General features: G+C 46.2%; 1 protein-coding gene across 2 annotated transcripts in view; it reads left to right on the top strand.

Annotated features, from left to right (window-relative positions):
• Positions 1–23,377, top strand: part of BMP2K (BMP2 inducible kinase) — a 406,412-nt gene that overhangs the window by 168,970 nt on the left and 214,065 nt on the right. The window contains exon 2 of one of the 2 annotated variants that reach the window (XM_063919966.1): positions 8,417–8,487. The exons of the other annotated variant lie outside the window; for it this stretch is intronic. The gene's annotated coding sequence lies outside the window, so the exon portion shown is untranslated. The remainder of the gene's footprint in view (positions 1–8,416; positions 8,488–23,377) is intronic. 2 annotated transcript variants of the gene reach the window in all.

Here is a 23,377-nt window from a genome sequence, read left to right as displayed (position 1 = left end):
CAGTCAGCGATGCCGGCTGCAGCGGGCGCTCGCTGCAGCCGGGGAGCGGAGAGGGAGGGTGGATTAGAAGCGGCTCTTGCCACAGCGGCAGCGGCGCCCTCGGGATAGCAGCGCTCCGGGCAAAAAGCCTGCTTGCCCATGGCTGGTTACTATGAAGGTGTTTCTGTAACAGAGCATGAGTGGCTGAGTGCTTGGCAGACTTATTTTACAGAAATGTATTTTATGCAGTTTGACTTGCAGTATAAACAGAGTGGGGGACATGTTTTCACATTACAGGTTGAGTCTTTGAGTCTACCATATAGCAAATGTTTAGGACCAGAGTTATTTTGGATTTCTGATTCTTGAGTCTACCTGGGACCAGGGGTATTTTGGTTTTCAGATTTTTCTGCATTTTGTAATTGCATAACATAATGAGATTTTGGGGATGATATCCAAGTCTAAGCATGCAGTGAATTCATTTCATATACACTTTATGTACATAGTCTGAAGGTAATTTTATACAATATTTTCTCTTACGTCCTAGAGGATGCTGGGGTCCATATTAGTACCATGGGGTATAGACGTGTCCACCAGGAGCCATTGGCACTTTAAGAGTTTGAGACTGTGGGCTGGCTCCTCCCTCTATGCCCCTCCTACCAGACTCAGTTTAGAAAATGTGCCCGGAGGAGCCGGTCACAGCTAGGGGAGCTCTACAGAGCTTCCATAGAAAAGTTTATCTTAGAGTTTGATATTTTACAGGGAGGCTGCTGGCAACAGCCTCCCTGCATCGAGGGACTGAGGGGGGGAGCAGTGTCTGCCCTGCGGGGTCTGAGCCACTGTCTCCGCTGACTGGACATTGAGCTCCAGAAGGCATAGATCGCTCCCCGCCGCAGGGGAAAGCTCACCCCAGCAGCATGCCGCCACCCCCTTACAGAGCTGAAGTGTGGCAAGTGAGTCATCGGCTCCCTAACAAGCAGGGAGCCGATGTGAAGATGGCGGCTATAGGGTAGAAGCGCAGTACTAACTGCGCTCAGGGGGAGGCTCAGCGGTATTTGGTGCGGCGCTGTGAGGGGCGCGCTGAGCCAGCGCCTTAACCCTACACTGACCAGAAAGCATGTCGGGGTCCGTGGATCTCAGCCAGCACAAAATCCTCAGGCAGTATAATCTTGGAAGAGCGGAAAGACAGCGCCATTAAGGGGGCGGAGCTTCACCTCAGAGTGGACCCAGCAGCGTTCAGCGCCATTTTACTGCCTGCAGACACGCTGCCAGTGGAAGGGCAGTCCCTCCAGAGCACCTCCAGCTGTCTGTACGGTACCAGGGGATTGTAGAAGGGAGGGGAGGCTGTGTAAAGACTGTGTCACCTATTAAGGGACACAGTCCACACTGGTTAAGGTTCTCCCTATACCTATGTAGCGCTGTGTGTGGGTTGGCTCCAATCTCTGTGTCTCTCTGCCGTTCTTGGGGGGGCAACTTTGTCTGCCCTGTACCCTGTGTGTACCGTGTGTGGGGTGTACAAGCAAACATGTCTAGTGACTCGGTCTCATAATCTGCGGAGGATTTTTCTTCTCAGGAAGATTCCATCCCATGTAATCAGGATTGCACTGTTGATTGCAGATCCCAGCTAGAGAACCAGAGTGGTTAGCCTCTCTTAGGGGGGCTATTTCTCAGATTTCTGAAAGGACTGAGCATGCAACTCAGGTATTGCAGTCCTCTACGGCAGTATGGTCCGATACTGCTCCCTCAGGGTCCCCTGTGGTACATTCTCACAAACGTGCTCTTGCCCAAATTATGCAGGATGACACGGATACCGATTCTGATACAGCAGACAGTAATGGGGATGTGTCGAGGAGGCATCACTTGTTAAGGGGCTGCAGTTGATGATTGAGGCCATGCGGGATGTGTTACATATTTCTGACCCTTACTGAGCAGGTTGAGGAGGCCTTTTTCACAGACGGTAAGAAAGCCCGTCTCACCTTCCCGGCATCTAAGGAATGAAATGCTATATATTTGAAAAAGTCTGGGAAAACCCGGAGAAAAAATTCCAGATCCCTAAAAGGGTTCTGGTTGCTTTTCCCTTCCCGGAAGATGATAGAAAAAAATGGGAGTCCCCGCCTATAGTTGACGCCTCTGTCTCTAGGCTGTCAAAACAGGTGGTCTTACCAGTTCCATGATCTACCGCGTTGAAAGACCCGGCAGATCGCAAAGTGGATGCTATGCTCAAATCCATATACACGGCTTCAGGGGCTGTACTGCGGCCTACTATTGCCTGTGCATGGATTTCAAAAGCTATAGCAAAGTAGTCAATCACTCTGTAGGAGGACTTGACTACGATGGATAAAGGTGACATTGATTTATTTTTACGTAACATACATGGTTCCTGGTAGAAACCATGAAGGATCTGGGTTCCATGGCTGCCGGGATCTCCTCCATGTCCGTCTCGGCTCGCAGGGGTCTCTGGCTGCGCCAATGGTCTGCAAACGCGGAATCCATGAAAAGTGTGGAGAGCCTACCCTATACAGGTCAGGCTCTGTTTGGGGAAGCGCTGGATGTGTGGATTGCCACGGCTACCGCGGGTAAGTCTCCTTTTCTCCCCTCCGCTGCATCGGCTACGAAGAAGCCTTTTACTCCCAACACGTCACAGTCCTTTCGGCCCGCTAGGCCTAGAAAGAACAAGCCCTCTCACACATTCTTTAGAGGTGGCTGTGCCAAATCCAAAAAGCCTGCTCCCGCAGGTTCCCAGGACCTCAAAGTCCTCGGCATGACGGTGGACCGCAAAGCCTGGAGGAAGGTCAGGTGGGAGCAAGACTCCGGCATTTCAGCCACGTCTGGGTGTCGTCTGGCCTGGACCCCTGGATACAGGATATTGTGTCCCGGGGGTACAGGCTGGAGTTTCAAACTCTCCCACCTCACCGATTCTTCAAATTAGGCTTGCCGGATTTGCCGGCAGACAGAGCAATTCTACTGGACGCTATCCGAAAATTGATAGTATCCGAGGTATTGTTCAAGTTCCACCTCATCAGTTGAACAAAGGTTACTATTCAAAACTTTTTGTGGTACTGGAGCCGGATGGTTCAGTAAGGCCAATTCTGAACTTGATATCTTTGAACCCTTATCTCAGGGACTTCAAATTCAAGATGGAGTCTCTGAGGGCAGTTATCTCGGGACTGACGGAGGGGGAGTTCCTGGTGTCCCTGGACATCAAGAATGCGCGTACCTCCACATTCCCATTTGGTCGCCGCATCAGGCTTATCTCAGGTTTGCACTGATAGACGACCACTATAAGTTTCAGGCACTGCCGTTCGGTCTCTCCACGGCACCGAGGGTCTTCACCAAGGTGATGGCAGAGATGATGGTTCTCCTCCGCAAGCAGGGTGTGAAAATAATTCCATATCTGGACGATCTGCTGATCAAGGCATCGTCCAAGGAGAAGTTGTTAAGATCCATTGCTCTCACAACGCATCTGCTCAAGGAGCACGGTTGGATTCTGAACCTTCCAAAGTCTCATCTGGAGCCGACAAGGAGGCTGTCTTTCCTGGGGATGATCCTCGACACGGAGGTGCAGAGGGTGTTTCTACCGGTGGAGAAAGCGTTGGTGATTCAAACCATGGTCCGGGATATCTTGAAGCCTGCCAGGGTGTCTGTTCATCAGTGCATCCGCCTTCTGGGGAAGATGGTTGCCTCCTACGAGGCTCTGCAGCACGAAAGGTTTCATGCTCGATCCTTTCAACTGGATCTCACCTACACATGCACCAGAGGATATGTCTGTCTCTGAAAGCCAGGATTTCGCTCCTCTGGTGGCTACAACTACCACACCTTCTGGAGGGCCGAAGGTTCGGAGTTCAGGACTGGATTCTTCTAACCACGGATGCAAGTCTAAGAGGTTGGGGAGCAGTAGCTCAAGGGGAGACCTTCCAAGGAAGATGGTCGAGTCAGGAGTCTCTTCTTCCGATAAACATCCTGGAGCTAAGAGCCGTATACAACGGCATTCTTCAAGCAGCACACCTTCTACAGGATCGGGCTGTTCAGGTGCAGTCGGACAACGTGACCACAGTGGCCTACATAAACCGACAAGGCGGAACGAAGAGCAGGGCTACAGTGTCAAGAGGTGACAAAAATCCTCCTCTGGGCAGAAAAGCACACTGTCAGCAATCTTCATTCCAGGAGTAGACAACTGGGAAGCAGATTTCCTCAGCAGATACGATCTCCATCCAGGAGAGTGGGGCCTCCACCCGGAGGTGTTCGAGGAGGTAACCGATTGGTGGGGGGTTCCTCACATAGACATGATGGCCTCCCACCTCAACAAGAAGCTGCGGAGGTACTGTTCCAGGTCGAGGGACCCACAGGCAGTGGCGGTGGATGCACTAGTAACGCCGTGGGTGTTTACGTCAGTGTATGTATTCCCTCCACTTCCTCTAATTCCAAGCGTTCTACAACTTGTAAAAAGAACAAAGGTTCTGGCAATCCTCATTGCTCCAGACTGGCCAAGGAGGGCTTGGTACGTGGATCTGCTGGATTTACTGCTGGAAGATCCAAGGCCCCTACCTCTTTGGGAGGATCTTCTACTGCAGGGGCCATTCGCTTATCAAGACTTACCAAGGCTACGTTTGATGGCGTGGCGGTTGAGCGCCAGATCTTAGCTGGAAGGGTATTCCGAGCGAGGTTATTCCTACCCTGATGCAGGCTAGGAAGGGGTTAAGGTCTAACCATTACCATTGAATTTGGAAAAAATGTGTCTTGGTGTGAATCCAAAAAATTTCCTGCGGTGGAGTTTCAACTTGAACGTTTTCTCCTTTTCCTGCAAGCAGGTGTGGATATGGGCCTGAGAGTGGGCTCCATCAAGGTCCAGATCTCCGCTTTGTCCATTTTCTTCCAGAAACAATTGGCTGTCCTCCCTGAGGTTCAGACCTTTTTGAAAGGGGTTCTGCACATCCAGCCTCCCTTTGTGGCGCCAACGGCACCCTGGTATCTTGATGTGGTGTTACAGTTCCTGAAATCGGATTGGTTTGAGCCTCTACAGGAGGCTGAAATCAAGTTTCTCACGTGGAAGGCGGTAACTTTGTTGGCTTCTGCTCGACTTATGTCGGAATTGGGGGCTTTGTCCTGTAAAAGTCCCTATCTGGTCTTCCATGAAGATAGGGCGCAACTCAGAACTTGTCAACAGTTCCTTCCTTAGGTTGTGTCAGCATTTCATATCAACCAGCCTATTGTGTTGCCAGTTGCTACTAAATCCTCAATTGCTTCAAAGGCCTTGGATGTTGTGAGGGCTTTGAAGATTTATGTGAAGAGGAAGGCACGTCACAGAAAATCTGACTCTCTGTTTGTCCTCTATGTTCCCAAGAAAATTGGGTGTCCTGCTTCTAAGCAGTCGATTTCCCGCTGGATTAGGTTCACCATCCAGCATGCATATTCTACGGCAGGATTGCCGTGTCCAAAATCTGTTAATGCCCTCTCTACTCGTAAGGTAGGTTCTTCCTGGGCGGCTGCCCGGGGTGTCTCGGCTGTACAGCTTTGCCGAGCAGCTACTTGGTCTGGATCGAACACGTTTGCTAAGTTTTATAAGTTTGGTCAAGCAGTTCTGCAGGAGCCTGCGCGCTCTCCCTCCCGTTCTGGGAGCTTTCGTACATCCCCATGGTACTAATATGGACCCCAGCATCCTCTAGGACGTAAGAGAAAATAGGATTTTAATTACCTACCAGTAAATCCTTTTCTCGTAGTCCATAGAGGATGCTGGACGCCCGCCCAGCGCTTCTTTATCCTGCAGTGGTTGGTTCAGTACTGCCTGGTTCCTAGGTAAGTTCTGCGTTCTTTACTGTTTCAGTACTGTTTCAGCTGTTGCTGAGTTTTCAGGCATGTTGGCTGGATTTGCCTTGTTGTGTGATCTGGTATGAAACTCACCACTATCTGTGTATTTCCTTCTCTCGGAGTATGTCGTCTCCTCGGGCACAGTTTCTAGACGGAGTCTGGTAGGAGGGGCATAGAGGGAGGAGCCAGGCCAGACTGTTAAAATCTTAAAGTGCCAATGGCTCCTGGTGGACCCATCTATACCCCATGGTACTAATATGGACCCCAGCATCCTCTACGGACTACGAGAACAGGATTTACGGGTAGGTCATTAAAATCCTATTTTTTAACAATTTTGTGCATGAAACAAAGTTTGTGTACATTGAACCATCACAAAGGAAAAGTGTATCAGTCGTGCTCAGAAATTTTTGTATTTCGAAATATTTTAGTTACCAGATTTTTCGATGAGGGAGACTCGACTTGTAGCTCATGTTATCATGATAATGCACACTTAGCATTTGACTTGTACAGTATAACACCCCAACACTCTCTTACATCAGTAGTTCTCATCCTGGATTGTGAGTACCCTGGGGTGCTCACTGTGATGGTCTGGGGCACGTGTACATTTTTATATTATGGATGAGGTTGCGGGGGACATCCTGCAATAAGAAACATAGGGAAAGCTGTGTTTTGGGGATTTCTACCCCTATGTATGATATCCAGCAGGAAAATATAGGGATGTGATCACTAGTGTTTCCCTCATAAAAGAGTATCTAGATTTAGTGATACAGCGCCTCTAATGTCAGAACTTTTGACTAACATCAGCCTGTGATACTGCATGTTAATAGATGGTTTTCCAGTTTCTAGTTCATTCAAAATAATATTGTAAAAGGCAAAAGAAATTATTAAAGTTAAAAACAAATAAACAAAAAATGTCCTAAGTTAATTGCTGGGACATAGAATGGCTCTAAATAAATATTAGGGACAAGTGGACTGTATAGTTTTTTTTTTATTGACAATTTTAAAGTTTTTCTTAAATGGTAATATGCAAGAAATATAAATGTACGCACAGTGCATTCTATACTTGAGCAAAAGAGATTAAAGAGGCACTCACCAGATTTCATAAAATAATAATATACTTTTTTTAATCTATCATCAGTGAAGACATGTTTTGTATTAAGCATTGTAACCTCTGTTTAATTTTTCAATCCCCTCTGGGATCTTAATTATGAGACTCAGAGAGGTCTCAAACAGAGGTGGCCCTAAGCTAGTTGACACCCAGAGTGGGGGAAATACCTCATGTGCACTCTGGAAAAATGGGTTTGGATTTTTGGCAACGGGCGTGACCTCGTTGCCCAACACCCATTTTCATCACTCTGGGAGCCCCAGAGATGCTGGGCTGTCTGCAATGCCGGCTCCTACACTGAGACAGGAGCCGAATGCTGCACGTAATGTTACAGTACAACACTTGGTTTCTGTCACTGAGGAGGCGTCTGCGACCCGGGCAGCGAAGAGGTTCACCCGGCCAGCCGCAGGAGCTGCCCTGGCCGGGAGTTGCTCCTCAAATGCAAAAGCATCGCTGCTTTGTGATGCTTTAGTATTTCTGCGGGGGGGGGGGGGGGGGGGGAGTGGCTGATCGCAGCTGTGCTAAATTTAGCACAGCTACAATCAACCCTGAATGACCCCCTATGTGTCTTGTGCTTCAGAGTATGTGCCTTCCCCAGAGGAATCCATTCCATGTACTCAGGAATGTAATATCATGTCTCAGCCTTCTGAATCCGAACCGTTGTAGGTGGCTTCAATTAAGGGAATGATATCCCAGATTTCATCTAGGATTGCTCATACTGAGACTGAAACACAGGTTTTGTCTGGTTCTGTTCCCACTGCCTCCTCAAACTCCCCTGGTATATGCCCAAAGAAGCGTGCTCTTGCCCAAATTATGCAAGTTGACACCGACTCTGATACGGGAGACGGTGATGGGGATATGTGGGGGGGGGGGGGGGGGGGGGGGGGTGAGGCATCCCTAGCAAAGGGGGTGCAGCTCATGATTGAGGCCATTAGGGATGTGTTACACATTACTGACAAAGCACCTGAGCAGGTCGAGGAAGCTTACTTTACAGACAACAAGAAAGCCTCCCTGACCTTTCCTGCGTCTAAGGAATTAAACGCATTATTTGAAAAATCCTGGGAAAACCCTGAGAAAAAATTCCAGATCCCAAAAAGAGTTCTTGTTGCTTTTCCCTTTCCTGAGGAGGATAGGAAAAAGTGGGAAAAACCCCCTATATCAAATTTGACCCGGGTATCAATATGTCATATGTTCCCCTTTATGGATTGGCTGGTTTAGAACATAAATAATACTGTATCAACGCGTTTCAACGCTAGACGGCGTCTTTAGCAAGATTTAACAGTGTATATAACACTGGTGTGCAGCCTCTCACATGCAGTCAGCTGATTGCATGTGAGAGGTGTTATATACACTGTTAAATCTTATATTTGATACCCGGGTCAAATTGTGTAAGCTGATTTTCATCTCTGTTTTTTGCTACGGCTGGTTGTTTATTTATTTTATACTTTTAAATAAAAAGGGTTTGCTTTGCCCTAATTGGCTCCCTTTTTTTTTTTTTATATCCACTATATGATTGATATCTACCCTCAGCATACGGAGTGAAGAAATTTTAGCATCTCTAACAAAGAAACCTTTATGTGCTTCATACTTCATTTATACAAGTAAGCATACATGTAAGGAGTTATTATCACGTCTTCATGACATCACTTCGGGTGATCCTATAAGAAGGTGGACATCTGATCTTCATTTGGGACCTCTTTCCGTCACCTATTTTTTCCCCTACACGGTGGAAAGAACTTTATTTTGTCATACAGTATCATACTATGTTGTGTGTTATGCTTTTTTTCATGTTGGTCTAAATGATATCACTACTCTTGTGAGAACCATTCAATCGTGGGGACATTTGGAGCGCAGAAAGTGAGACTGTACCGTTTCATTTTTACATTGTATTGTTTAATAGGTTGGTGACCTATTTGTACTGTCTGTTGCTGCTCCATTTTTCAGGCCATAGGAGGAATTTTTTCTTTTACAATTGTGGCGTTAAGGCCCACTATTGCCTGTGCACGGATTTCTAAAGCCATAGTAAAGTGGTCAGGCACATTACTTGAGAAATTAGATTCTCTGGATAGAAGTGACATTGAAATGTTTTTACGTCACATACAGGATTCTGCGGGTTTCATGGTGGAGGCCATGAAGTGCCTGGGTCATCTGAATGCAAGGACATCTTCCATGGCTGTCTCGGCACGCAGGGGACTCTGGCTGCGCCAATGGTCTGCAGACGCGGAATCCACGAGAAGTGTGGAGAACCTACCCTTCACAGGTCAGGCTCTATTTGGGGAAGCATTGGATGAGTGGATCTCCACGGCAACCGCGGGTAAGTCAACCTTTCTCCCCTCAGACACCAAAAATAGTTTTTTCTCTACATCTACAGTGCAGTCCTTTCGGACCCCAAAGGTTAAGAAGTCCAAGCCTCCTTCCACTTTCTTCAGAGGTGGTCGGGGAAAATCCAGAAAACCTGCACCTGCAAGTTCCCAGGAACAGAGGACTGGCTCTGTTTCCTCAAAATCCTCAGCATGACGGTGGACCTCCCAGCCTAGAGAGCGGGCAGGTGGGAGCAAGACTCAGACTTTTCATTCACATCTGGATATCATCCAGCCTGGATCCCTGGATACAGGATATTGTGTCCCAGGGGTACAGACTGAAAGTTCAAGAGCTCCCACCTCACAGATTCTTCAAATCAGGCTTACCAGCTTTGCTGACAGAAAGGGCAATCCTACAGGAAGCCATTCAAAAATTAGAAAAGGCAAATGTCATTGTTCCAGTTCCACCTTATCTGAAAAGCAAGGGTTACTATTCAAGCCTATTTGTGGTACCGAAACCGGATGGTTCAGTCAGACCAATTTTAAACCTGAAGTCGTTAAACCCTTATTTGAGGGAATTCAAGTTCAAAATGAAGTCTCTGAGAGCGGTGATCTTGGGTCCGGAGGAGGGGGAATTCCTGGTATCCCTGGATATCAAGGATGCGTACCTCCATATTCCGATTTGGCTGCCACACCAGGCTTATCTCAGATTTGCACTGTTGGACTGTTACTATCCGTTCCAGCCACTGCCATTCGGCCTCTCCAGGGCACCGAGGGTGTTCACCAAGGTGATGGCAGAGATGATGGTACTCCTCCGCAGACGGGGGAGTGAACATAATACCATATCTGGACGATCTGCTGATAAAGGCATCGTACAGGGAGAGGTTGTTTCAGTCCATTGCTGTCACGACTCGACTGCTCAGGGATCATGGATGGATCCTGAATCTTCCAAAGTCACATTTGGAGCCGACAAGGAGATTGTCTTTCCTGGGGATGATCCTCGAAACGGAAGTGCAGAGGGTGTTTCTACCGGTGGAGAAGGCGTTAGTGATCCAAACAATGGTCCGGGATGTCTTGAAGCCTGCCCGTGTATCAGTTCATCAGTGAATTCGCCTTCTGGGGAAGATGGTTTCCTCCTACGAGGCTCTACAGTAGGGAAGATTTCATGCACGGTCCTTCCAACTGGATCTCCTGGACAAGTGGTCCGGATCTCACTTGCACTTGCACCAGAGAATTCGTCTGTTGCCGAAAGCCAGGATTTCACTCCTACGGTGGCTACAAATGCCTTACCTTCTCGAGGGCCGCTGGTTTGGGATTCAGAACTGGATGCAAGTCTCAGAGGTTGGGGCGCTGTCACCCAAGGGGAAACTTTCCAAGGAAGGTGGTCAAGTCTGGAATCCATTCTTCTGATACACATTCTGGAACTAAGAGCCATGTACAACGGTCTTCTGCAAGCGGCACATCTTCTGCAAGATCAAGCCATTCAGGTGCAGTCGGACAATGTAACGACGGTGGCCTACATAAACCGACAGGGCGGAACGAAGAGCAGGGCTGCAATGTCGGCGGTAACAAGAATTCTCTGTTGGGCAGAAAGACACGCAGTGGCGCTGTCAGCAATCTTCATTCCGGGAGTGGACAACTGGGAAGCAGACTTCCTAAGCAGACACGATCTCCATTCGGGATAGTGGGGCCTCCATCCGTAGGTATTCACAGAGGTGACAAATCTTTGGGGTGTACCTCAAATAGACATGATGGCCTCCCGTCTCAACAAGAGGCTTCGGAGGTGCTGTTCCAGGTCGCGAGACCCACAGGCAGTGGCGGTGGACGCCCTGGTAACTCTGTGGGTGTTCAAGTCAGTGTACATGTTCCCTCCACTTCCACTCATCCCAAGAATTCTAAAACCCGTAAAGAAAACAAGAGTTCAGGCGATCCTCATTGCTCCGGACTGGCCAAGAAGAGCTTGGTATGCGGATCTTCTGGAGTTACTACTGGAAGATCCGAGGCCTCTTCCTATTCGAGAGGACCATGGCTACGTTTGACAGCATAGCGGTTGAATGCCAGATCTTAGCTCGGAAAGGCATTCCGGCCCAGGTTATTCCTACATTTATACAAGCTAGGAAAGGAGTAACGTCAACACATTATTATCGCATTTGGAAAAAGTATGTGGCTTGGTGTGAATCCAGGACGTTTCCTACGGTGCAGTTTCAACTTGGACGGTTTCTCCTCTTCCTGCAAGCAGGTGTAGATGTGGGCCTGCGTTTGGGATCCATAAAGGTCCAAATTTCGGCCTTATCCATTTTCTTCCAGAAACAATTGGCTGCCCTCCCTAAGCTTCACCCTTTGTGCCTCCTACGGCACCCTGGGATCTTAACGTGGTGTTGCAGTTCCTGCAGTCGGATTGGTTCAAGCCTTTACATGAGGTTGAGGTCAAGTTTCTCACTTGGAAGGCTGTCACACTGTTGTCGTTAGCATCTGCTAGACGTGTGTCGGAATTGGGGGCTTTGTCCTATAAAAGCCCCTACTTTTCCATGAGGTTAGAGCTGAGCTCAGGATGCGTCAGCAGTTTCTTCCAAAGGTTGTGTCGACTTTTCATATCAACCAACCTATTGTGGTGCCAGTGGCTACTGACTCCTCAATTCCCTCTAAGTCCTTGGATGTTGTGAGGGCTTTGAAGATCTATGTGAAGAGGAGTGCTCGTCACAGAAAGTCGGACGCTCTCTTTGCCCTTTATGATCCCAACAATGTTGGGTGGCCTGCTTCTAAGCAGACTATTTCTCGCTGGATCAGGTTCACTATCCAGCATGCGTATTCTACGGCAGGATTGCCGTGTCCAAAATCTGTTAAGGCCCACTCTACTCCTAAGGTGGGTTCTTCCTGGGCAGCTACCCGTGGCGTCTCTGCTTTACAGCTTTGCCAAGCGGCTACTTGGTCAGGGTCGAACACGTTTGCTAAGTTCTACAAGTTCGATACTTTGGCATCTGAGGACCTGATGTTTGGTCAATCCGTTCTGCAGGAGCCTCAGCGCTCTCCCTTCCTTCCGTACTGGGAGCTTTGGTACACCCCCATGGTACTAATGTGGACTCCAGCATCCTCTAGAACGTAAGAGAAAATAGGATTTTAATTACCTACCGGTAAATCCTTTTCTCGTAGTCTGTAGAGGATGCTGGGCGCTCGCCCAGCGCTTCGTTTCCCTGCAGTAGTTCCTTGGTTCAGTACTGCCTTGTTACTTGGTTAAGTACTGCATTGTTACTTTAAGTAACTGTTGTTCAGCTGTTGCTGACTTGTTCAAGCTGGTTAGCTTGGTTTTCCTTGTTATGTGTGAGCTGGTATGAATCTCGCCACTGTCTGTGTATTTCCTTATCTCGAAGTATGTCCGTCTCCTCGGGCACAGTTTCTAGACTGAGTCTGGTAGGAGAGGCATAGAGGGAGGTGCCAGTCCACACTGTTAAACTCTTGAAATGCCCATGGCTCCCAAGGGACCCATCTATATCCCATGGTACCAATGTGGACCCCAACATCCTCTGCAGACTACGAGAAAAGGATTTAGCGGTATGTAATTAAAATCCTATTTTTAATGGCCTTTAATAAACAGCAAGAACTCTTGGCCAGGACCAATGGCCACCATGTAAATTGTTTATTAAAATGGATCACCACTATTTTGACTTTGCAAATGTTTAGTGTACTAAATGTAAGAAACGTGTTACTATTTATCATATTTAAATTCTACGTTGTAGACTCGCAGATTTTTTTTCATAGTAACACATTAAATTATAAATAAAATAATCAAAATGAAATTAGAATCTGAAAAGCTAGCTCCCAGACTTAGGGGTATATTCAATTAGCAGTGATAACGGACTTTTCACGTGAAAAGTCCGGTTTTCGGGTGAAAAACCGGACTTTTCACGTGAAACGCAATTACAGGCTATTCAATTATCCTGGAAAATTTATCGGTGATCATTTTTTCACTAATTTCACTTCACCTTCTCTGAAGCAGGTGAAAAGTTGGGAAAAGTCACTATTTTAAGGTAAAAATGTTTGGATATGGTACAGAACTCCTGGGACACCCCCCTTAATGACTAATTAGGCACGTTGAAGTTGCCAATTATTTTTAATTGGCCAATAATGACATGTCATTTTTGGGGTGAAAAAGTAAAAAGTCATGGAAATTGGGGTTCAAGGTATGGGACAGGTATATTTATTTATTTATTAACAGTTTCTTATATAGCGCAGCATATTCCGTTGCGCTTTACAATTAGAACAACAGTAATAGAACAAAACTGGGTAAAAACAGACAGACAGAGGTAGGAAGGCCCTGCTCGTTGGGGTGCTTTATGAGTGGGACAGGTGTTTTTTAGGCTTGCAGATGGGAGTAATCAGTCTGTTTCCACTTTTTTTTTTTAAAGTACCCTAAAATGACCCAAATATATACTTATACACATTTTCATGTACCCCAAATTTAATGAGAGCATTTATTTTGCTCAAAAAAAATAGCTTTCTATAATTTTTTTGCATTTTTAAAAAAAATGCATATAACAGCCATTTCACACAATTTAAGTCCCCAAAAACGCTCTAATGTGATCTCTAACACACTTCTCTTCTGTTTTCCTATGTTAGGTTAGCATTTTTTGGGGTACAGGCTGATTTCCCCATTTTCACCTGCACTTTTCACTGCAAGAATTTTCACGTGAAACCCGGTCGGAATTGAATAGGTCGAAAAACGGAGCGTTTTCACGGCAATTTTCGGCCGATTGCCGCGAAAAATTTCCGGGCGCAAAATTGCCGCGAATTTGCGGATAATTGAATATCCCCCTTATAATCTAAGCTTTTCCATACACTGCCTCATTGAGTGCCTGATTCTGAGGTGGGAGCAAGGTGTAAAAAGCAAGTTTTTTTTTTCTTCTTTTCTCTAACGTCCTAGTGGATGCTGGGGACTCCGTAAGGACCATGGGGAATAGACTGGCTCCGCAGGAGACAGGGCACTCTAAGAAAGAATTAGGACTACTGGTGTGCACTGGCTCCTCCCTCTATGCCCCTCCTCCAGACCTTAGTTAGAATCTGTGCCCGGTCAGAGCTGGGTGCACTTTAGTGAGCTCTCCTGAGCTTGCTAATAAGAAAGTATTTTAGTTTTTTATTTTCAGAGAGCTTCTGCTGGCAACAGACTCTCTGCTACGTGGGACTGAGGGGAGAGAAGCAAACCTACTAACTGCGGCTAGGTTGCGCTTCTTAGGCTACTGGACACCTTAAGCTCCAGAGGGATCGAACACAGGAACTTAACCTTGGTCGTCCGTTCCCGGAGCCACGCCGCCGTCCCCCTCGCAGAGCCAGAAGACAGAAGCCGGCGGGTGAAGCAAGAAGACGTCAAAATCGGCGGCAGAAGACTCCTGTCTTCATATGAGGTAGCGCACAGCACTGCAGCTGTGCGCCATTGCTCCCACATTACACCCACACACTCCGGTCACTGTAGGGTGCAGGGCGCAGGGGGGGGGCGCCCTGGGCAGCAATTGAGTACCTCCTGGCAAAATAGAGCATATATACAGCTGGGCACTGTATATATGCATGAGCCCCCGCCATTATTGTACACAAAATAGCGGGACAGAAGCCCGCCGCTGAGGGGGCGGGGCTTCTTCCTCAGCACTCACCAGCGCCATGTTTTTCCTCCACAGCACCGCTGAGAGGAAGCTCCCCAGCCTCTCCCCTGCAGTTACACGGTAGAAGAGGGTGAAAAAGAGAGGGGGGGGCACATAAATTTGGCGTAAAAACAATATATACAGCAGCTACTGGGTTAACACTAAGTTACTGTGTGATTCCTGGGTCATATAGCGCTGGGGTGTGTGCTGGCATACTCTCTCTCTGTCTCTCCAAAGGGCCTTGTGGGGGAACTGTCTTCAAATAGAGCATCCCCTGTGTGTGTGGTGTGTCGGTACGTGTGTGTCGACATGTCTGAGGTAAAAGGCTCCCCTAAGGAAGAGATGGAGCTAATATGTGTGTGAGAGGGTGTCTCCGTCGACAACGCCGACACCTGTTTGGATATGTGTAAGTGCTAAGGTGAATTTATTGCACAAAAGATTAGAGAACAGACAGGGAATCTACCCATGTCTGTCCCTATGGCGCAGAGACCTTCAGAGTCTCACAATGCTCACTATCCAAAATAATAAACACTTATATCGACACGGAGTTGACTCCAGTGTCGACTACGATGATGCAAAGTTACAGCCAAAATGGCAGAAACGTATTCAATATATGATTATTGTAATAAAAGATGATTTGCATATCACTGACTCATTTGTCCCTGACACAAGGGTACACATGTTTAAGGGGAAGAAAGCTGAGGTAAATTTCCCTCCTCTCATGAGGAAAAAGAGCGGGAATCTCCAGACAAGAGACTGCAGCTTCCCACAAAGAATTCTCAGGCAGTATCCTTTCCCCACTAGGGCCAGGATGTGATGGGAATCTTCCCCTAGGGTGTCACGTTTGCCCAGAAGGTAGCCTTAGCTATTCTCAGGGATCCTGCAGATAGCGTGCACTTTCTGGTGCACTACTCAGACCGGCAATTGTGCCGGCATGGGTTCATAGCGCTGTGGCGGCGTGGACAGGTACCTTATCAGCAGAAATTAAGACCCTAGTATGTATATATATATATATATGTATGTGTGTGTGTGTGTATATATATATATATATATATATATATATATGTGTATATATATATATATATATTTTTTTTTAAGATGCTGTCTTAAGAGATATATATATATATATATATATATATATATATATATATATATATATATATATATATATATATATATATATAATACAAACATGCCCAAAGAGACATGAGTATACTGGGTCCTAGAGTCAAAGCTATGTCGATGTCTGCTTGACGGGTCCTGTAGAATATGCAATGGACAGATGATGCCAACTTAAGTGGCATATGGAAGGCTGAGGATTGTGTGGAGAAGGGTACGCGGACCTGGTCTCCACGGCTATAGCTGGTAATGCTGATATTTTGCCTTATATTCCTGCACAGCCTAGGAAAGCACGTCATTATCAAATGCAGCTTTTCGAACAAAGAAACAAGAAAGTCCGAGGTGCGTCTTTTCTTGCCAGAGGCGGGGCCAGAGGGAAGAAGCTGCACAACACAGCTAGTTCCCAGGAACAGAAGTCCTCCCCGGCCTCTATGGAAATCCACTGCATGTCGCTGGGGCTCCACAGGCGGAGCTAGGCCCGGTGGGGGCACGCTTTCGTAAGTTCAGCCACAAGTGGATTCACTTCCTGTTAGATCCCTGGGCAATAGATATTGTGTCTCAGGGATACAAGCTGGACTTTGAGAAGATGCCTCCTCACTGACGGCCCTGCCGGCTTCCCCCCACGAGAGGGAAACAGGGTTAACTGCAATTCACAAATTGTATCTTCAACAGGTGGTGGTCAAGGTTCCCCTCCTTCGACAAGGAGGGGGTTATTATTCGACCATGTGGTAGTCCCGAATCCAGACGGTTCGGTCAGACCCATTTTGAATTAAAATCCCTGAACATATACCTAAAAGGGTTCAAGTTCAAGATGGAATCGCTAAGAGTGGTCATTGCAAGCCTGAAAAGGGGGAGATTTTATGGTGTCTCGGGGCAAAAAGGAGGTATACCTTTATGTCCCCATTAATCCACCTCATCAGGCGTACCTCAGAATTACGGTACGGGATTGTCATTACCAATTTCAGACGTTGCCGTTTGGTCTCTCCATGGCCCAGAGAATATTCACCAAGGTAATGGCGGAAATGATGGTGCTCCTGCGGAAGCAAGGTGTCAATATTATCACGTACTTGGTCGATCTCCTCATGAAAGCGAGATCAAGAGAGCAGTTGCTGAACAGCATATCACTTTCTCTGGAAGTGTAACGGCAACACGGCTGGATTCTATGTATTCCAAAGTCGCAGTTCGTTCCTACAGCTCATCTGCCTCTTCTAGGCATGATCCTAGACACAGACCAGAAAAGGGTTCATCTCCCGATAGAGAGAGCTCAGAAGCTCGTGACACTGGTCAGAAATCTATTACAACCAAAACAGGTGTCAGTGCATCACTGCACTCGAGTCCTGGGAAGGAATTTGGCATCATACAAGGCCATTCCCTTCGGCAGGTTCCATGCGAGGACCTTCCACTGGGACGTACTGGACAAGTGGTCCGGATCACATCTTCAGAGCCATCGGTTAATCACCCTATCCCCTGGGGCCAGGGTGTCTCTCCTGTGGTGGCTGCAGAGTGCTCACCTTCTCGAAGGTCGCAGATTCGGCATTCAGGACTGAGTCCTGGTGACCACGGATGCAAGCCTCCGAGGGTGGGGGGCAGTCACACAGGGAAGAAATTTCCAAGGGCGGTGGTCAAGTCAGGAGACTTGCCTTCACATCAATATCCTGGAATTAAGGGCCATATGCAACGCCCTAAGTCAAGCGGAGAACCTGCTTCGCGACAATTCGGTGCTGATTCAGTCAGACAACATCACAGCAGTGGCTCATGTGAACCGCCAAGGCGGCACAAGGAGCAGAGTGGCGATGGCGGAAGCCACCAGAATTCTTCGCTGGGCGGAGAATCACGTAAGAGCACTGTCAGCAGTGTTCATTCCGGGAGTGGACAACTGGGAAGCAGACTTCCTCAGCTGGCACGACCTCCACACGGGAGAGTGGGGACTTCATAAAGAAGTCTTCACGCAGATTGCAAGGAGGTAGGAACTGCCACAGGTGGACATGATGGCATCCCGCCTCAACAAAAAGCTACAGAGATGTTGCGCCAGGTCAAGAGACCCTCAGGCGATTGCTGTAGACGCATTAGTGACACAGTGGGTGTTCCAGTCGGTTTATGTGTTTCCTCCTTTTCCTCTCATAACAAAGGTGCTGAGACTCATAGGAAAAGGAGGAGTAAAAACAATACTCATTTTTCCGGATTGGCCAAGAAGGACTTGGTATCCAGATCTGCAAGAAATGCTCACAGAGGACCCGTAGCCTCTGCCTCTCAGACAGGACTTGTTGCAGCAGGGGCCCTGTCTGTTCCAAGATTTACTGCGGCTGCGTTTGTTGGCATGGTGGTTGAACGCCGGATCCTGGCAGAAAAAGGCATTCCGGATTAGGTTATTCCTACACTGATAAAGGCTAGGAAGGAGGTGACTGCTAAACATAATCACCATATATGGCGGGAAAAAAAATAAAAAAATGTTGCTTGGTGTGAGGCCAGGAATACCCCTACAGAGGAATTCCAGCTGAGCCGTTTCCTTCACTTCCTACAGTCGGGAGGGACATTAGGCCTGAAATTGGGTTCCATTAGGGTCCAGGTTTAGGCCCTATCCATTTTCTTTCAAAAAGAACTGACTTCTCTTCCTGAAGTTCAGACGTTGTATAGGGAGTGCTGCATATTCAGCCCCCTTTTGTGCCACCAGTGGCACCTTGGGATCTTAACCTGGTGTTGAGTTTCCTGATATCTCACTGGTTTGAGCCACTTCAGACCGTGGAGTTAAAATATCTCACGTGGAAAAGTGGTCATGCTATATTGGCCTTAGCTTCGGCTAGGCGTGTGTCAGAATTGGCGGTTTTGTCATGTAAAAGCCCCTATCTGGTTTTCCATATGGACAGGGCAGGATTACGGACTCGACCGCAATTTCTGCCGAAGGTGGTGTCATCTTTTCATTTGAACCAACCTATTGTGGTGCCTGCGGCTACTCGTGACTTGGAGGATTCCAGGTTACTAGATGTAGTCAGGGCTTTGAAGATTTACGTTGCCAGAACGGCTAGAGTCAGGAAAACGGACTTGCTGTTTATCCTGTATGCATCCAACAAGCTGGGTGCTCCTGCTTCAAAGCAAACTATTGCTCGCTGGATCTGTAACACGATTCAGCAGGCTCATTCTGCGGCTGGATTGCCGCATCCAAATCGGTAAAAGCCCATTCCACAAGGAAGGTGGGCTCTTCTTGGGCGGCTGCCCGAGGGGTCTCGGCATTACAGCTTTGCCGAGCAGCTACTTGGTCGGGTTCAAACACTTTTGCAAAATTCTACAAGTTTGATACCCTGGCTGAGGAGGACCTTGTGTTTGCTCATTCGGTGCTGCAGAGTCATCCGCACTCTCCCGCCCGTTTGGGAGCTTTGGTATAATCCCCATGGTCCTTACGGAGTCCCCAGCATCCACTAGGACGTTAGAGAAAATAAGATTTTACTTACCGGTAAATCTATTTCTCGTAGTCCGTAGTGGATGCTGGGCGCCTGTCCCAAGTGCGGATTTCTTCTGCAATACTTGTATATAGTTATTGCTTATATGAGGGTTATGTTATGGTTGCATCAGGTTTGTCTGATGCTATGTTGTTGTTCATACTGTTAACTGGGTAAGTTTATCACGAGTTATACGGTGTGATTGGTGTGGCTGGTATGAGTCTTACCCTGGATTCCAAAATCCTTTCCTTGTACTGTCAGCTCTTCCGGGCACAGTTTCTCTAACTGAGGTCTGGAGGAGGGGCATAGAGGGAGGAGCCAGTGCACACCAGCAGTCCTAATTCTTTCTTAGAGTGCCCTGTCTCCTGCGGAGCCCGTCTATTCCCCATGGTCCTTACAGAGTCAGCATCCACTACGGACTACGAGAAATAGATTTGCCGGTAAGTAAAATCTTATTTTTTTCTATATATGCGGGGTAAATAGTGGCTGCTTTTGCATGTAGCCCACATATGCTGGACAGCTTTATTTTTACACTGCAGTTCCGATTTGAGTTTGGACACACACCACCCAGATCTAAATCTCTCTGCACATTTTACATCTCCTCATCTGCAGTGCAACATGGTTTTGCCAAGGTGTGACATTATTTGCTTTTTTGCTTTGCCTCGAATTCAGAATCAGCCCGTGACTGTGAACATTCCGGGAGAGTAGGCAATATGTCATAGGCTATGGATATAGGTGAAAAGGCAGTACTCTACTCCTGTGAAAGCCTGTGCTTTTTGTTCCCAGCAGCTATTCAGCTATTTTTTATTTTGTTTCAACAGACTGACAGTGGGAATTAAGAATTGAGCACCTCATTTCACCATTATGTTTTATAATTCAATTTTATTTGTCTTTAAATTAACAATTTTCAGTGTGAATTTTTTTCTTGCCCCACATTGAGTCATCCAGTCTGATCGCTGATAGCTGCAATGTCAGGTCAGCACACATTTTCTGAAAACATCCTACTTTGCTAGCAGGAAACTATATATATCACATGACTTTAACAGTAAAATCACATATGCACTGTACATAACTCTTATGAAACAGATGTTAGGGGTTCCTATTACAAAAACATTCGGGTCATATTGTAGCTAAGGTATTTTCTGTTCACAGCAGATCACGTACTTTTAACCTTTATAGTTGCAAAATTCATAAAACCTTTTACATTAAAATAAGAGTCACTATAAAAACATTGAATTCCCATATAATAGCGTGTTTTGTAGATGACCAGACTGTCAGGAAGTAAGGGGAGGAGGGCAAGCACCATATTGTGCCCTCAAAATCCATGTGTTATGCTTGTAGTGCACCTTCTTCACCTAAGTCTCTGAAACATGACCTGTAAATGGAACCAATACAGACAGCAAGTTTTAGTCTAATCTGTAAAGTTGTAATTTAGACTTTTTAGACACCATAGAATTAACTGCAGTGAAAGGCTATCTGACATTCTAATCAAAGTAGTGCACATAGGAATGGTACTTTGACAGAAAAAGTCAGCATGTTTGCTACTGTATGTTTAGTTTACCTGAACGTCAAATGTTAATGGTGCTGAAATTATACAGCTGTATAATTTTGAGATGCAGTTCAGATCAACATATTGTATAAATATTATTCTCCTCTTCTGTCTTGTTGACCATTACCAATAGAGAAAGAAACTGTATTAACTTTACAAATATCTGTAAAATGATTTTTAACAGTCTGCATAAATTTTAATTTAAAAATCCCTTTCATGCACCATGTTTTATTCATAATACGTGGCCAACAATTAGGCCTATATTTACATAATTACCAATTCTTTAAATGCTCCTTTCCCTTAACAGCCCAATGCAGAGGGTAAGAAGCAGTCTTAGGGGCCAATTTAGTTATGAGCGATGGACACAAATTTCCGACATTGTGTCGGCAATTTGAGACAATGAACATTGCAGAGTAGGGATGGCCATCGACCATCGATGATTCAAAATCATTGATGGTTTATGGCTGTTGTAGAATACTTTTGCCATCGATGGGGGAGAACCAGATGGTTTCCCTCCATCGATGGGAAGGTATAACCAAATACTTTTTTTTTAATGTAGTGCTGGGACACGGAGCATAGCTCTGACATCCGCTAAGCCCCGCCCCTGGAATTTTCATTGGTCCGCGGACCAGCCTGCACCTTTCAGTGGTGGCCATCGAGTGGTGCAAACCATTGATGGTTCACCATAGATGGTTTGTGTACCATCAATGGTATCTATGGCAACCATCGATGAACACCCCATCGATGGCCATCCCTATTGCAGAGCTTTCCTCGCACCTATAGATTTGTGCAGGAAAATCTGCTATGTTGGTATCCTGTAATTCCAGTTGATGTGCGCAGCAACACATCGCGACAGCACCTCTTGGAATTAAATTGTTCCCTTAATGTAAACCTTTTTATTGGGGCTACATTGTTCATTGCACAGCCCTAGTGTGAGCCCGAGTACCAATTAGAAGTCACAGCCATGGCAGCTTCTGATTGGTCTGTTCGCATACTTGCTTTTGCAGCCATTTTAAAGTTGCAAATTTAAATATAATATGGAAACAGAAAAGCACCTGGACATTACTGTGTGGTAACCACATGGGGTTCAGTATAGGGGAAGAAGCAAGTTGGTATCTATTAACCAATTAGGTGGCAATGCAGCTTTAAAGACAACAAACACATGCTGCTGGTCAAAGTTTGTGAACAACCCCATTTTTCCAGTATTTAATAAAAAATAAATGTAAGCAATTCAAGTCCAGTAAATAACTGGAGAAAATGTAATTTGCTAGAGGTTAAACAAAATAAAAATAAAAAGTAATAAGAAACAATCATTTAGGTTATCAAAACTGAATAATTATGTTCATGTGAGAGTTGTAAAAAAAAAAAAGTCCTTATTTCAGGGAACAGCATGAGGCTTGCCTCTGATATAAATCACCCCCCGCGGACGACTGAAGACTGGTAGAAGGCCTTAAGAACAGATTAATCGAAATTTGAAAGAAACTGTTCATCACGGAGGATTTATGTACGTCAACGAGTAGACAAAAGGATGGTTTCTCAGTTTTTGGGATTTATTACTTGGTTCCCGGTGTTTTATTTTTAAAGTCCTTTCAAATTTTGGGCATAAACATGCCAGGTAGCTTAGTAAGTAAACTTGTAGTACCAGCTGTCAAACATGGAAGGAAGCGTGATGGTCTGGGGCTCTTATTCCGCATAAAGCATCTTGCACAGTGTAACTGGCACCCTAAACCAAAATGACTACCACAGAATTTTGCAGTACCATCTATTCTAAGGGGTATATGCAATTGCGGTCGAATTCCCGAAATTGTCGAATTTCGGGTCATTTTCGCCCAAAAAAAAAATTCGCCAATGCACTTCAGTGCTTTCCGACCAAAAAACGGACTTTCAAAATTCGACTTTTTGAAATTCGAATTTTTGCAAATTCGACTTTTCTGCAATGATACAAGTGCTGCAATTCGACCAAAGCATATTCAATTCAAGTTTGGAAATTCGACAGCAGTGCTTTTAGACAGCAAATTCGTCATTTTCAATCCGCCACACTTTGGAGGGTGAAAACAATAAAAAAAAATTTAAACATGTTTTTTTTGGTGTTTTTTTTTTTAGGAATAGCATATCTATTTATATTAGAAGGGATTAGGTACTTTTTTTTTTTTTTTGGAGGCACAAATATTATTTATATATTTTTTAAAATATTATTTTTTTTTATTTTTTTTTTTATTGCTGGAACGGTAAAATCCTTTAAAAAAATGGCGTGGGGTCCCCCCTCCAAAGCATAACCAGCCTCGGGCTCTTCGAGCTGGTCCTGGTTCTAAAAATGCGGGGGAAAAATTGACAGGGGATCCCCCGTATTTTTAAAACCAGCACCGGGCTCTGCGCCTGGTGCTGGTGCAAAAAATAAGGGGGACAAAATGAGCAGGGGTCCCCCGTATTTTTCACACCAGCATCGGGCTCCACTAGCTGGA

Source organism: Pseudophryne corroboree, chromosome 1 (assembly GCF_028390025.1).
Source record: "Pseudophryne corroboree isolate aPseCor3 chromosome 1, aPseCor3.hap2, whole genome shotgun sequence".
In the NCBI taxonomy this organism is placed as follows: Eukaryota; Metazoa; Chordata; class Amphibia; order Anura; family Myobatrachidae; genus Pseudophryne; species Pseudophryne corroboree.
Note: the sequence above shows the minus strand (reverse complement) of the source record. Positions and strands in the feature narration are given on the sequence as shown.